Source organism: Macaca nemestrina, chromosome 1 (assembly GCF_043159975.1).
Source record: "Macaca nemestrina isolate mMacNem1 chromosome 1, mMacNem.hap1, whole genome shotgun sequence".
In the NCBI taxonomy this organism is placed as follows: domain Eukaryota; kingdom Metazoa; phylum Chordata; class Mammalia; order Primates; family Cercopithecidae; genus Macaca; species Macaca nemestrina.
The window spans coordinates 212,161,686-212,174,767 of record NC_092125.1 but is presented as its reverse complement, the minus strand read 5'-3'; the positions used below and the strand labels follow the sequence as shown (position 1 = coordinate 212,174,767).

Here is a 13,082-nt window from a genome sequence, read left to right as displayed (position 1 = left end):
ATCTCATTACTGACTGCACCCTGAAAATGGGTATATTTTGTTGTGTGTATTTATGCCTCAATAAGGATGACGGGAAACTCTCTTTGTCCTAACTCCTTGCTGTTCACAGTGACCTCAACTCCCAGTCTGGTTCTGGGCCCTCCTGGGCTCACAAGGTTATTGTCTGTACCTCCATTGGAATGGAAGCACCTTGAAGGCAAGGGCTGTGATGAATTCATCTCCACCTTCTCTGCACCCCGTGCTCAATAAATACTTGAATGAATCAATGAATAAATGAATGGACAAAAATGTCATCACCTACGCATTTCAGTCACTCCTTGAAGCTGACTTGCTTTGGGGAGGCACTACCTACCTCTAGGCAATCTAAAAGCATCTCCTGTCCTAGGCTGTGAGTTCCCTGGATCGGGGAGTGGCTGGGTGCCATTTGTTCATCTGCATTGTCCACATCTTATTCCTGCTTTGGCCTAAAGCCCTTGCCCCCAACAATCCACCGGCAAACGTTGCCTCCTGTTCCTTCTCCTCTCCCTGCCCTCTCCCTGTGCATAAGCACCCATCCCTGTCCTCCTGAGTGCTGGCCTGTGGACTTCTAGGCTGTGTCAGTGGGATGTGCATTCAGGAGTGTGCTTTAGAACCTCCGGGAGCTGGTGAGAAATGCAGATTCCTGGGCTCCTTCTCAGAGACAGTGAGTCAGGTTCTTCCATCCCAGGAGGGTGGTTATAATTTTGCATGTCCAGGGGATTCCCACAGCCACTGGTTAAGAACCATAAGACCAGCCCCTGCCAGGGGTTCTGCCTCCTTCCCTGGGTGGGGTACAGGGCAGTGTTCCCTCTGGCTGGAGCAGGCCTGACTGACCCAACATGGGCATGAGGCTGGGGCTGGTGCAGGGGCACTGACTCTGGATAGAGGAGATTTGAGGGGTCCTCCCAACCTGGTGGGGGGCTCCGTCAATGCCAATCCCCCTCCCATTGCAACCAAGGTTACGGAGGGCATGCCTGGAGCACTGAGACTCCCGGCATCTCCTAGACACTGCCGTCTAGAAAGGCAAACCGAGTGGTGAGTCATGTGCAAGGTCCACAGCTTTTCCCAGGGAGCAGGGAGCTGGTCAGGAGGTGGTGGCAGGGGTGGCCTTGGGACCAGACAGGAAATAGCAAAGTGAGATTCAACATGGAAAGAAAGCCAGGAACACACATCTGCAGGGAGAGGGGAAAGAGAGGCCAGAGCACGTCGGGACTTGGACAGAAGGACCCCACACTCCACCACAGGACCCCAGAGCACGGACCCCTCCATCTGCCAGTCTGCTCTTGCTTGCAGCCCCCACCCCAGGGTCTGAGGATCCAGGGTCAGATCAGGGCCCATAGCAAGGAATAAGTCAGCAAGAGCAGAGGCTTCATCTGTAAAAAGCTAAAGATCAAAAGGTTCCAGCAGCTGTATTTCACATCTGCGAGAGGAGATGGAACCAGACAGGAAAGAGGCTCCCAGAAAGAGCCAAAAGGAACTTGAGACTTGACCATAGAAGGACCTTGGACCCAGAACGGGAAAGCCCAGGATCTGCTTGAGGAATAATAACAGCTAACATTTATTGGGCACTTACTAGGCACCAGGCACTTCTAAACCAGGTTATAGGTCTTACGGGGTTCCACTGAGAAGCGGGGCAAAGAGAGCAGAAAAAGGTTACCTGGTGAAACTGGCATGTGGCAGGGCTGAGATTCGAACCCTGGTGGTCGGGCTCCAATACCTAAGCAGCTGCCACTGTGCTATCCCACCTCTGTGACCAGGGGTGTGCAATGAGGCAGATACGAGATCACTGGGAGTCACTCTTGCAAAGCCTCTCTGCCACACTGCACGTCACTTTGTAATGCATTTCCTCAGCCTAGTATCACCTGAGTTGACAGTGACCCTTGGAGGTGGCTGAGGAGGTATGAATGCTCCCCTTTCCCAGTGAGTCCCGGGAGACGCATCTGCTCAGATCGCAGGTGAGGAGCTGGCATCCCACCCCAAGCCTTCTGCTCACCAGGAAATGAGGCAGGGCTGGACCTCTGGGTTGACCATGAGGCCTAAGCAGACAGCAATATCAGGGAGCCCAGGGTTGGCCAGTCCCTATCCCCAACCCGACCAGCTCTCAGGACGGCCCCATGGGATGCCTGAGCTGGCAGTAGCCTGGGGCCATGCAGCATGTGCCTCAGGTCCCAAGGAGGGCCATTAGCGGCTCCAAGGTCAGAGGCAGAAATAGAACCCAGGTTTCCTGCCCTCCAGCCCGTCTCCGGCTGTGAGGGAGCCCGGCTTCCTCCCAGAGGAACCCAGCACTTCAGACATGTGTTGGAGCCAGACGGGGAGCCGGAGAGGAGGGGTCTAGGGGGCAGACCTCAGCCAGAAAGGAAGGAGCTAAGCAGAGAGGGGGATTTTCCAGACCCTCCAGTTCCTGGTTGGGGGGGTGCAGGCAGCTGACTCAACCGGGCCCAGGCCAGAGAACTGTTCTAACAGGCTGAGAACAATTGCTTAGGGCCGGGATGCAGGCAGGGCGGCCCCCAGTGGGCAGGCATTCCTTGAACACAGGCGGGACTGTAGGCGAAGGCTTCTGGGAGGCACCTAATCCCAGAGGTGGGCTACGTCCAGGCGCTCCTAGTGAGAACGAGGGTCATGTGGAATTCCAGGTCCAAGTTGTGTCCTTGGGGACAATGAATGCAGGCTGGATCCTCCTCTCCTGGCCTGGGTGAGGATAAAGAGGCAGACAAGGCTGGCTAGGAAAGGACTCAGCACTGAGGAGAAAACCACAAGAGTGGGGCACAGAGCGGAGAGAAGGTGGGGGAGGTACAGATACGGAGAGCTGGTACAGATTACTTGAGGCCAGGAGTTCGAGACCAGCCTGGCCAACATGGCGAAACCCCATCTCTACTAAAAAATACAAAAATTAGCCCGGCGTGGTGGTGCATGCCTATAGTCCCAACTACTCAGGAGGCTGAGGTAGGAGAATTGCTTGAACCCGGGAGGCAGAGGTTGCAGTGAACCGAGATCACACCACTGCACTCCAGCCTGGGCGACAGAGCAAGACTCTCAAAAAAGAGTTTATAGCAAGCTCACTTGGTGCCAAGCCCTGACCTGAACTGACATGAAGCTATTCAGAGTGTGTACACTCCACTCAGCGGCAAGAGTCCTGCGTTTCACTGCAGCATTATTACTGTTGTTTGATCATGGGATGTGACCCCCAGACTCCAGTGGGGATGTCACATCCTGGCTGGGTACATGCTCTATGTCACCTTCCTCAAACTTGAAAAATTCTGAATTCCAAAACACATCTGACTCTGAGGCTTTCGGTCAAGGAACTGTGAGCTTGTGTTATTATTATTTCCATTTTCTGGATGAAGAAACTGAGGCTCAGAGAGGATTGTCTCGGTAAATGGGATCAAGCAGGTAAGGCATTTAGTGAGGTGTTTACTTATATAATAAGTGCTTAATAAGTACTAGAATTACTTATACAGTAACTGCTTAATAAGCATTAGGGTTCACACTACGCAGGGGGTGCAGGGTAGGGGTGAGGGGTAGGTGTAGTTGAGGGGTGATGCATGGGGAGTGTGAGGTGTGGGCTCAGGCCTGGGGTCACCTCCAGATCTGGGATGAAGGGAGGAGCCTGGCTGAGCGGGCGGGACCCTAGCAAGGGGTGGGCAATAGAATTGGGTCCCATGGCTCAAAGTTGTCCGCCTGCTCAGAGGCTGACTCTGGGACCAACCCAGGGCTTTGGGCTTCTCCAGTGACATTCCTCACATGCCTTCGGCAGCCAGCCCACCCCACCCTGCTTGTAGCCCAGGCCTGGGACTGAGCCCCCACTGCCCCCACAGCTAGGCAGGAAGGTCTGAGCACTGCATGGTCCCCAGGGCGGCTGCAGCTGCCCAGGGCCAGGCTCCAGGCATGTGGGGATAGAGTGAGCTCACCCCATCAAAATCCAGAGACGGTGCGGGGGCGGGGAGACAAAAGAGCTACTGCCCACCTGCCTCCCTGCCACGGTCACCACGGGCTCTGCCTCCATGCCCCTTCCCCTGCTTCCTGCCGAGGAACCAGCAGACAATGTGACCCATGGTCCCCAAATCTCTGGGGAGGGATCTGAACCCAGACAAGGTCCCCGTCCTCTGCCAGGATACAGGCTCCTAGGTAACCCCAAAACAAGTGCTTCCCCTATTCAGCTGCAACCCAGGCCCCAGATACAGGATCAAGGTGCCCTGCCCCACCCCCAGGCCACCCAGTGCCCTGTCCACAGGCGACAGACAGCACAGGGGAAGGAATCTGTTGGGGCAGCACTTTGTTGTACAAACTGCCAGGGGCGGGAGAACCTGACACAAAGGCCAAAAGGCCTTTAATCCCCTGGCAGTCTGAGAGGGGCGCCGGGCCGGAAGGGAGGTGGCCACAGCCTCCTCTGGCGTGCCTGTGCTGCCCGTGCCACTCGGGAGGCCTGCCAGCTTCTCACACGGAGGCCCCCAAGGTGGCAGGAACTTCGCCAGCCAGTCAGCCAGGAGGAATATGGAGCCCCCCAAACAAGGAGAGGGTCCAACATGCATCCAGGGCTTCTTTGTGCCAGGGGCTGAGCTAAGGTCTTCACAAGGCTTACGTCACTCAGATTCACCACAACCTCACAAGGGAGACACTGGAGGCATCCTCATTTGTTAGATAAGGAAACCAGGCTCAGAGAGGTACCGTTGCCTGACCCAGGTCACACAGCAGAGGCAATGGGAATGGAGTCTGAAACCAGGACTCCCCTCTGCTGGGTTCATGCTTCTGTATTTGGCTAGCTCAGAGGCACAGCTCCCAGCAGCGCCCTGCTTCTGACCTCTGACCCCTGCCCTCTGTAAGCTCATATCAAGGCCTGCAACCTGGAAAAGCTGCATTCCATCCAGGGCTTTTCGGAGCGCTGGGGCAGGTCAGGGCCTTCAGCGGAGGCCCAGAGGGCGGGAAGCGGGGGTCTGGAGTTTCTAGTCCCAGCTCAGCCCCACACTCACCATGTTGCCTTGGATAAGCCCCTGCCTCCTTTACCTTTTAGCTAACTTTAGTGAGTCCCTACTGTATGCACTGGGCAGCCACACCTATCATCTCAGTCCATGCGAACAACACGCAGAAGGCAGTGACTTTGATCTGTTTTGAGCATTGCTGCAACCCCACAACAGAAAACACACAGTAGGTACTAATAAATCTGCGGACTCACGGACAAACCAGATAAATGAACCTGCCCAACAGTCCTGAGGTGGAAATTAACCCACCTGACAGAAGAAAGCGAACTTCAGAAGGAGACCTGCCCGAGATTACACAGCTTGAAAGCGCCAGAATTACCTCTAGTCCTCAGTTCCCATTAATACAACAGAGGCCATAACACTTCATCCAAAGGGAAGGAGGGGACTAGGTCACAGGAGCCCTGAAATCCATTCTAAGACACCCCCTGTCTTTGCATAACAGTCCCTCCCAGACTTAGTTCTCTCCACTATGAAATGGGAGCAAAAGGCCGGGCATGGTGGCTCACACCTGTAGTCCTAGAACTTTGGGAGGCAGAGGCAGTCGGATCACCTGAGGCCAGGAGTTCGAGACTAGCCTGGCCAACATGGTGAAACGCCATCTCTACTAAATTACAAAAATTATCTGGGCGTGGTGGCACATGTCTATAATCCCAGCTACTCTGGAGGCTGAGGCAGGAGAATCGCTTGAACCCAGGAGGCAGAGATTGCAGTGAGCCGAGATCATACCACTGCACTCTAGCCTGGGCAACAAGAGCGAAACTCCATCTCAAAAAATAACTAAATAAAATAAAATAAAATAAAAATAAATAAAATGGAAGCAAAAAAAGGTACCTGCTTTGCCTCCTTCCTGGGGCTACTGGGAGAGGAAAGTGTGAGGCAATGACCTCTTTGAGAGGCATAGTCCCAAGCTCTGAATCTGCCTGGCCCTTCTCCAGGCAGGCCCCATGTGGTCTCTGCCTTGGAGGCTCCTATGACATCGCTAGGGGTGGGTACCCAACCTGGTCTGGCACTGACCAGGTGGGGGACTGGCGAGAACACTTGACCTCCAGCCAGTGGGGCAGAGCAGGCTGTGCTGTCAGACACCCCCAAGTCCAGGCCACCCTGGCCACATTCTAGATGGGGGGCTTCAGCTTCCTCATCAGTAAAAAAAGGTAGAATCGATCAGATCTGTCCCATTCGGTTCAATTCAAGTCACTTCAACCTTGACTTACTGGGTACCTATTATGTGCTGGGCCCGGGGGACAAAACGTGAAATGGACAGACACAGAACTCCATGTTCCTGGGGGACACAGGCCACAGAACCACATGCTGGCAACACCATGCGAGGAGAGTGCTGAAAGGGAAGGATAGGGGCTGGCAGAGACCAGGGGAGGGTCCCCTCACTTAGGGAGGTGGCTGGGAGGCTGGGGAAGATTTCTAGAAGAAATGCTAACTCAGCTGGGGCCTGAGAGATTACTTCGCCTAAGTAAAGTGGAGAAGTGTGGACCAGGTGAAGGGGAGGGCACGCGCTGAGGCCAGGGCCAGAGAGGGCAGGGCACGTTTGTGGGGCGGAAAGAAGCCTGGTGCAGCGGGACACGTGTGTGAGTGGCAGAGGAGTCAGAGGGTGGCACGGGTGGGCTTTTCCATTTAAAAGCGCCGTCCTTCAGTTGTGCTGCTGACCCGGTGCTAGTCACAGAGGCCAAGTCTCCCCTGTCCCCACAAAGTCCCTGCACTCTCCTCCGTCCGCCACAGACAACCCAAGATTGAGTCTCCCCTGGTGGCTGAATGAGCTGCCTGCCAACTTACAGGGAACCAGGAAGCCACTGGGAAATGCCCTTGCCTCACCCAAGTGCCAGGTGTGGCCAAGGCAGTGGGGGTGGCCCAAGCGGGAACAGCTTCTGCCTGGGCTGCCCAGCAAGAAGGTCCCTGGGGGTTGAACACTATCCGCCAGGCACCTCGGCTGCCGGCAGCACCTGCAGCGTTCACGTGCCAGCCTCCTGCAAAAAGCCTGGCTTGGTTCTCAGGTTCTCCAGCTCCCAGCTGCCCTGCTGCCCTGGCATGTCTGTGGGGCTTCAAAGGCACACCAACCTGGTTGGGCCTGCCCATACCCTCCTGGGTCACTGCCCACAGATTTCATGAATGCCCCTTGCACAGTGCCAGGACTATGGAAGGATGGGCGGAACGTTCCACAAAGTTATGTTGCCATGAGACACCACTAACAACCATGGCCATTTCCTGAACCTGTCAGGTTAGGACTTCCCATGACTCCTGACTCACCAAAGGGTGAGAGGAAAAGCCCTTATCATGGCCAACCAGGTTCTATGTAATCTGTCTACACACACACCCACATAAACATACACACACACACACACACAAACACACACACACGCCCCACTCCAATCTCTTTTGCTACTGTGCTCACCCAACTCCCTGCCTTCTAAAATAGCCACATGCATCCCCTCAATAGTCCTCAAACACACAAAGCCCCCTGCCTGGGACACTGTCCCCACATATTCCATCACTCGCTCCCCTTCTTCTAGTTTTTGCTCAAATGTCACCTTTCAGCTGGGCACGGTAGGTGGCTCACGCCTATAATGTCAGCACTTTGGGAGGCCAAGGCGGGTGGATCACCAGAGGTCAGGAGTTCGAGACCAGCCTGGCCAACATGGTGAAACCCCCCTCTCTATTAAAAATACATAACTTAGCCTGGTGTGGTGGCAGGTGCCTGTAATCCCAGCTACTTGGGAGGCTGAGGCAGGAGAATCACTTGAACCCAGGAGGCGGAGGTTGCAGTCAGCCAAGATCATGCCATTGTACTCCAGCCTGGGCAACAAAAGCGAAAATCCATCTAAAAAAAAAACCAAAAAACTGTTGAATTAATTAATGAAGACTGAGGCAGGAGGCTTACTTGAGGCCAGGTGTTTGAGACCAGCCTGGACAACATAGTGAGACCCTGTCTCTACAAAAAAATTAAAAATCAGCCTGTTGCGGTGGTGCACACCTGTAGTCCCAGCTACTTAGGAGCCTGAGGCAGGAGGACTGATTGAGCCGGGAGTTTGAGGCTGCAGTGAGCTATGACTGCACGACTGTACTCCAGTCTGGATAACAGAGTGAGACCCTGTCTCTGAAAACAATTAAGTAGTTGATTAATTAACGGGGTTTATAAGCGAGGAGGCTGCAGCTCAGAGAGCTGACTTGCCCATAGTCACAGGATTAGAACCTAAGACCCCTGGCTCCACACCCGGAAGGAACTCCGTACCACCCGGTCCCACTGATGATGCCTGGGACTTTCCTGCTGGGAAGCCTGTCTCCAGGGCAACAAGAGGCTGCCCATGGTCACTGAGGAGCATCCCGGAGGGGTGGGTGGGGGGCCTTGGAGGCAAGTAGGGGCCAGAGCTCTGGCTCCAGGGCCTTGCGCAACACAACCAGACAGCCAGGCCTCAGTGACTCCACTCAGCGCTTGCTCCCGTGGGCATCGGCAACAGGAAAAAACAGGCTGGAACGGCGGCCCGGCAGCTGTGGCCAAGGAGGTCGGCTCCCCCTGCCCCCAGGCCAGGCTTTCCTCATCTGCTGTATGGAAGGAGAGGAAAGGGCAGACAGGGCCAAGCCCATGGCTGAGATAGGCCTGTGGACAGCAGAGCTAGAAATCAGAGCAAGGGGTCCTCGTCCTGAAGCGCCCCGTGTCTGCTTTATTCATGATAACGTCCTTTCCCGGACACAGAAACTCTGGGATGGGAATACACGCAGGGGAGACAAACACATCTGGGAAAGGCTGGTTACACAAAGCTGAGCTGCCTCCCTAAGTCCTAAATGGCTGAGGCAACATGATGGGGCCGGGGGGCTGGGGGGGACCTCACGTGCAACTATTTAGCGTTTCCCAAAGTTGCTTAACTTGGAACCCTTTATTTATGCAAAGTTCACCAGGCTAGGGTTCCAAAGAACACACTTTGGGAACACCATGCCAACCATCCCACTTTTCCCTGAAGCTAGCCTTAAGTAAGATTTTAGATGTAAGATATGCTCCCCAGTACCCAGGGGCTTTGTAAGGGAGGCTCTTCAAGAAGATAAGAAAAGCCGCGAGTCCCCATGGAAGGAAAAGCGGGCTGGCGGCAGGCTAGCTGGTGGTAGGAGGGGTGTGTTCTCTCTTCTCAGGGTGATTGACATCTGTCACCTGAGAAATCCAAACACAGCCTGAGCCTTCCCTCCCTGGCCATCAGCCTGCTCTCTCAGGGGGTGAGTCCTGTCGGAGGTGAAAGAGAAGGTCGCCCAGCACCCAGTCATTCCTGGTCTGCAGGGACCCTCCAGAAAGTCTGGAGGTACCTGTGCCCCAGAGAGAAATAGAGCTTCATTCCGGGCCGAGTGCAGAGACCGGGGCAGGGGTTCACTCCCAGGGCTGGGGACCATGCAGGCGAGGGGGTGCTGGTGCTCTTCAGGGCAGGGACTGAGAACAGGGCTCCCAGCCAGCTCTGTTCTCTTGGGCGAGTCCCTTCCCTTCTCTGGGCCTCAGACTCCCCTCTGTCTGATGACGAAGCAACCCTAGGTCGAGGCTCTCCAGTTCATCCTCAGCAGCCTCAGGGCCACTCTGGACAGGGGTGAGGTGGAAGCGGGGCACCGTTAGAGTTTGGGCCCCTTCCCAAACACTCACTTTCATCAAAACACAACCAATTTTTTTTTTTAAACAGGGTTCTGCTCTGTCGCCCAGGCTAGAGGGCAGTGGGCCTCCTCAGAGCCTCCTAGGCTCAAGATATCCTCCTGCCTCAGCCTTCCAAGTAGCTGGGAGTATAGTGGTACATCACTAATTTATTTTTTGTAGAGATGGGGTCTCGCTATGTTGCCCAGGCTGGTCTCGAATTCCTGGTCTCAAGAGATCCTCCTGCCTCAGCCTCCTAAAGTGCTGGGATTACAGGCATGAGCCACTGTGCCTGGCCACAAATCCACCCCTTTCCTTTTTATATTCTCACCTTCTACATAAATATCTGGTTCAGCCCTTGATTAGTTGTGAGGTCATGAGCAAGTCATTTCTCCTCTCTGTGCCTCTATTTCCTCGTCTGTAAAATGGGCACGATCATTCATAGTAATAGTATCTATCTCATAGGGCTATTGTGAGGATTAAATACAAATGTAAACTGCTACAAATAACACAGCACATGGTGAATGTTCTGTAAGTGTTTGCTGTGATTATTACTGTTATTATGATTAAAATAAGGGTTTCACTGCTTAGCGAGTTTGAAAGCCATCAACTTAAATGATCCCAAAGCTTCCGCTGGCTTTGATATTTTAGAGCACTGACACTCTAAAACATTAGGATTCTAAAATTCTCGGCTGTGTCCCACCCGCAAAGGGAACAGGGCTAAAGGAGGGGATTACAAAGTCAGGACAGGCTGGGTGCAGTGGCTCATGCCTGTAATCCCAGCACTTTGGAAGGCTGAGGCTAGTGGATCACCTGAGGTCAGGAGTTCAAGACCAACCTGGCCAACATGGTGAAACCCCGACTCTACTAAAAAATACAAAAATTAGCCAGGCATGGTGGCACATGCCTGTAATCCCAGCTACTTGGGAGGCTGAGGCAGGAGAATCGCTTGAACCCGGGAGGTGGAGGTTGCAGCGAGCCAAGATGGCGCCATTGCACTCCAGCCTGGGCGACAGAGTGATCCCCTCCTTTAGCCCTCCTCATTATTCATTTATACCTCCCCTCTTGCCCTGTTCCAAAAAGGCTGCAGAGAGGTTACAAAGATGTGCAATTAACAGCCAAGAAAATATTAACTAAAGATACGTAAATATCTTTAGTTTTATTGTTATTTAGTTATTTAGCTTCCACTGGCTTTGATATTTTAGAGCACTGACACTGTAAAACATTAGGATTCTAAAATTCTCGGCTGTGTCCCACCCACAAAGGGAACAGGGCTAAAGGAGGGGATTACGTTTTATTAACTAAAGATATGTAAGAAAAACTCAGGCAGGGCAGGCAGATGGAGCTTGGAGTGAGGCAAGCAGACAGAGAGCACATGCTGAATCCCAGAGATCTAGGAAAGGGACAACTCATGTGGCCCTGAGCTTGCCAGCAGCCAATGGGAAGAAGGAAACCTGACCGGTCCCTAGATTCCATGTCTCATAATGTAAAAACAAACCAGTTGCTTAGAAAAAGCACAACTATTTCTGATACTGAGAGCAGGGAATGCCCCAAGGGACAGGCTTGTCTGGCACCCTTCTCTGCCTCATCAGTGGGGTTGGCATCCCCTCAGAATCTGCTGACCATGACCCTTTGAAGCTGAAGCCAGGGGCAGAGGCTACAGTGATCAAAGATTCAGGGAGCTGGGATGGCAGTCCAGGCAGTACCTCACCAACCTCACCCCAGCAGCCTTGGTCTGGGCAAGATTACCCATCACTCTCCAAGCCCGAACACAGCCAGTGCCCAAAATAGCTAGAGCAGGAGGCAGTGCCAGGAGGCCCTGGCAAGGGCCTGGGCTAGGCCCACCTACAGGAGGACCCAGTGGGCCAATGCACACATACCTCTGGTGCACAAAGAGGTACCTTCAGTCGGCCATGGAGCTGTCCCTGGGAGTCCCCCACCCACCAGGCTCCCCCCTCAGCTGCACGTTGCTCACGCAGAACTTGAGCTGCTGCTCCACCCTTCCCACAAAGCAGGCCTTCCTGCCTGAGCCCGACTGGAAAAGCCTTCCACAGAAATGCCACCGCACCATATAGGGAAGTGCCTGAAGACCTCCCCGCCCCACCTCCGGAATCTGCCAGCATCAGCCCCCTCAGGATCCTCCACGGCGATGCTGGTTCCTCCCTGGGTCCCCCAGCTGCAGAACAACACAATGGGGGCTATTCTGGGCTGCCCAGGGTATTTAAAGCTCTGGCTGGGCCTCCTCCCTGGGGAACAAAAGGCCTTGCCCTCCTTAAGACCTTCCTGAAATTGTTCCTGCCCAGACTGTGGTGGCTGCGTCCTGTACTGTTCCCCACCTCTCCTCCCAGGCCCTGAGGCCCTGTAAGATTCAGCATAAAATGCCTCCTCCAGGACGCCCACAGGGCTGCCTCCCGTGCTCAGCAGCACTGCCTGAGACCCTCAGAAAAGCTGGGTCCTGGCCCAACTCCGCCATCGATCTTCTCTGGTCCCAGTTTTCTCATCTGCAAAACGTGGATGTGAATCCCAGTGTGTGAAAGCCCTCCAGAGGCTTCCATGGTTAGGATGAGTAGTGTCTCTCCAGCCACCTTGTGAAGCAGAATATAAGCAGGAACGGGAATTGGTCTGTTTTGTCACCGCCCTTTTTCTAGCACCTGGCACACAGTAGGTGCCAAATCAATATTTACTGACTGATACAAATATTTGTGGAATGTGTCTGTAGCTTCCGTAGAATCACCCAGAATGCCAGGCACACAGGTGGCTAATACCCTCGATGGTAACATTGCCAGCTCTCAGCTTGAGCACAAAGAACACATCAAGCCTTATGCTAAGTACTTGACGTTAATTATCTCATTTAATTTGCTCAACAATTCCAAGAGGTCGGTACCATTATCTTATTTCACAAGCAAGAAAATGGGAGTTCCAGCCCAGGTGGTTAAGCAGCTCGCCTGAGGTCCTAACTGGCTGGTTAAGCAGCTCACCTGAGGTCCTAAATGGCCAAGCTGGGAGTCAAGCCCAGGAGCCCTGAAGCCCCCAGCATCCTGCGCAAATGCACTTTGAAGAAAGGCAGTCGGAGAGCACTGGGTGGGGAGCCAGGAGCCTGAAGTCAGCCACTAAGCTGTGTGACTTCAAGCAAGTTGCTTGGCCACTCTGAATCAGTTTACTCTTCCATAAAAACAAGGGCATGAATTCCTATTCTTCAGGTCGTTGGTAGGATCAAAGGAACCAAAGGATGTGACTCTGTCTCCCACATTAGCCCCAGCCCCTCCCCAGGGGCAGCAGCTGTGAAGGATGGTGGGAAGATGTGCTGGGAGGAGGGGGCTACCCAGAGCTGGCTCGGGAACAAAGCTCTGCAGCTGCTGACAACAGCTGGGGAGAGCTCTGGGCCTGGCCCAAGCAGGGGGAGAAGGGGCAGGCTGGGAAGTCACCTCTGGCCCTCCTCTGTCACCCTTCCCTGCTGACAGCTGCTGAGGCCTCGGGGC

At 54.1% G+C, this 13,082-nt stretch overlaps 1 protein-coding gene across 8 annotated transcripts in view; it reads right to left on the bottom strand.

The window, feature by feature from the left end:
• The window catches only part of LOC105494393 (heparan sulfate proteoglycan 2), a 116,832-nt gene that overhangs the window by 77,697 nt on the left and 26,053 nt on the right, over positions 1-13,082 (bottom strand). The window lies entirely within an intron of this gene.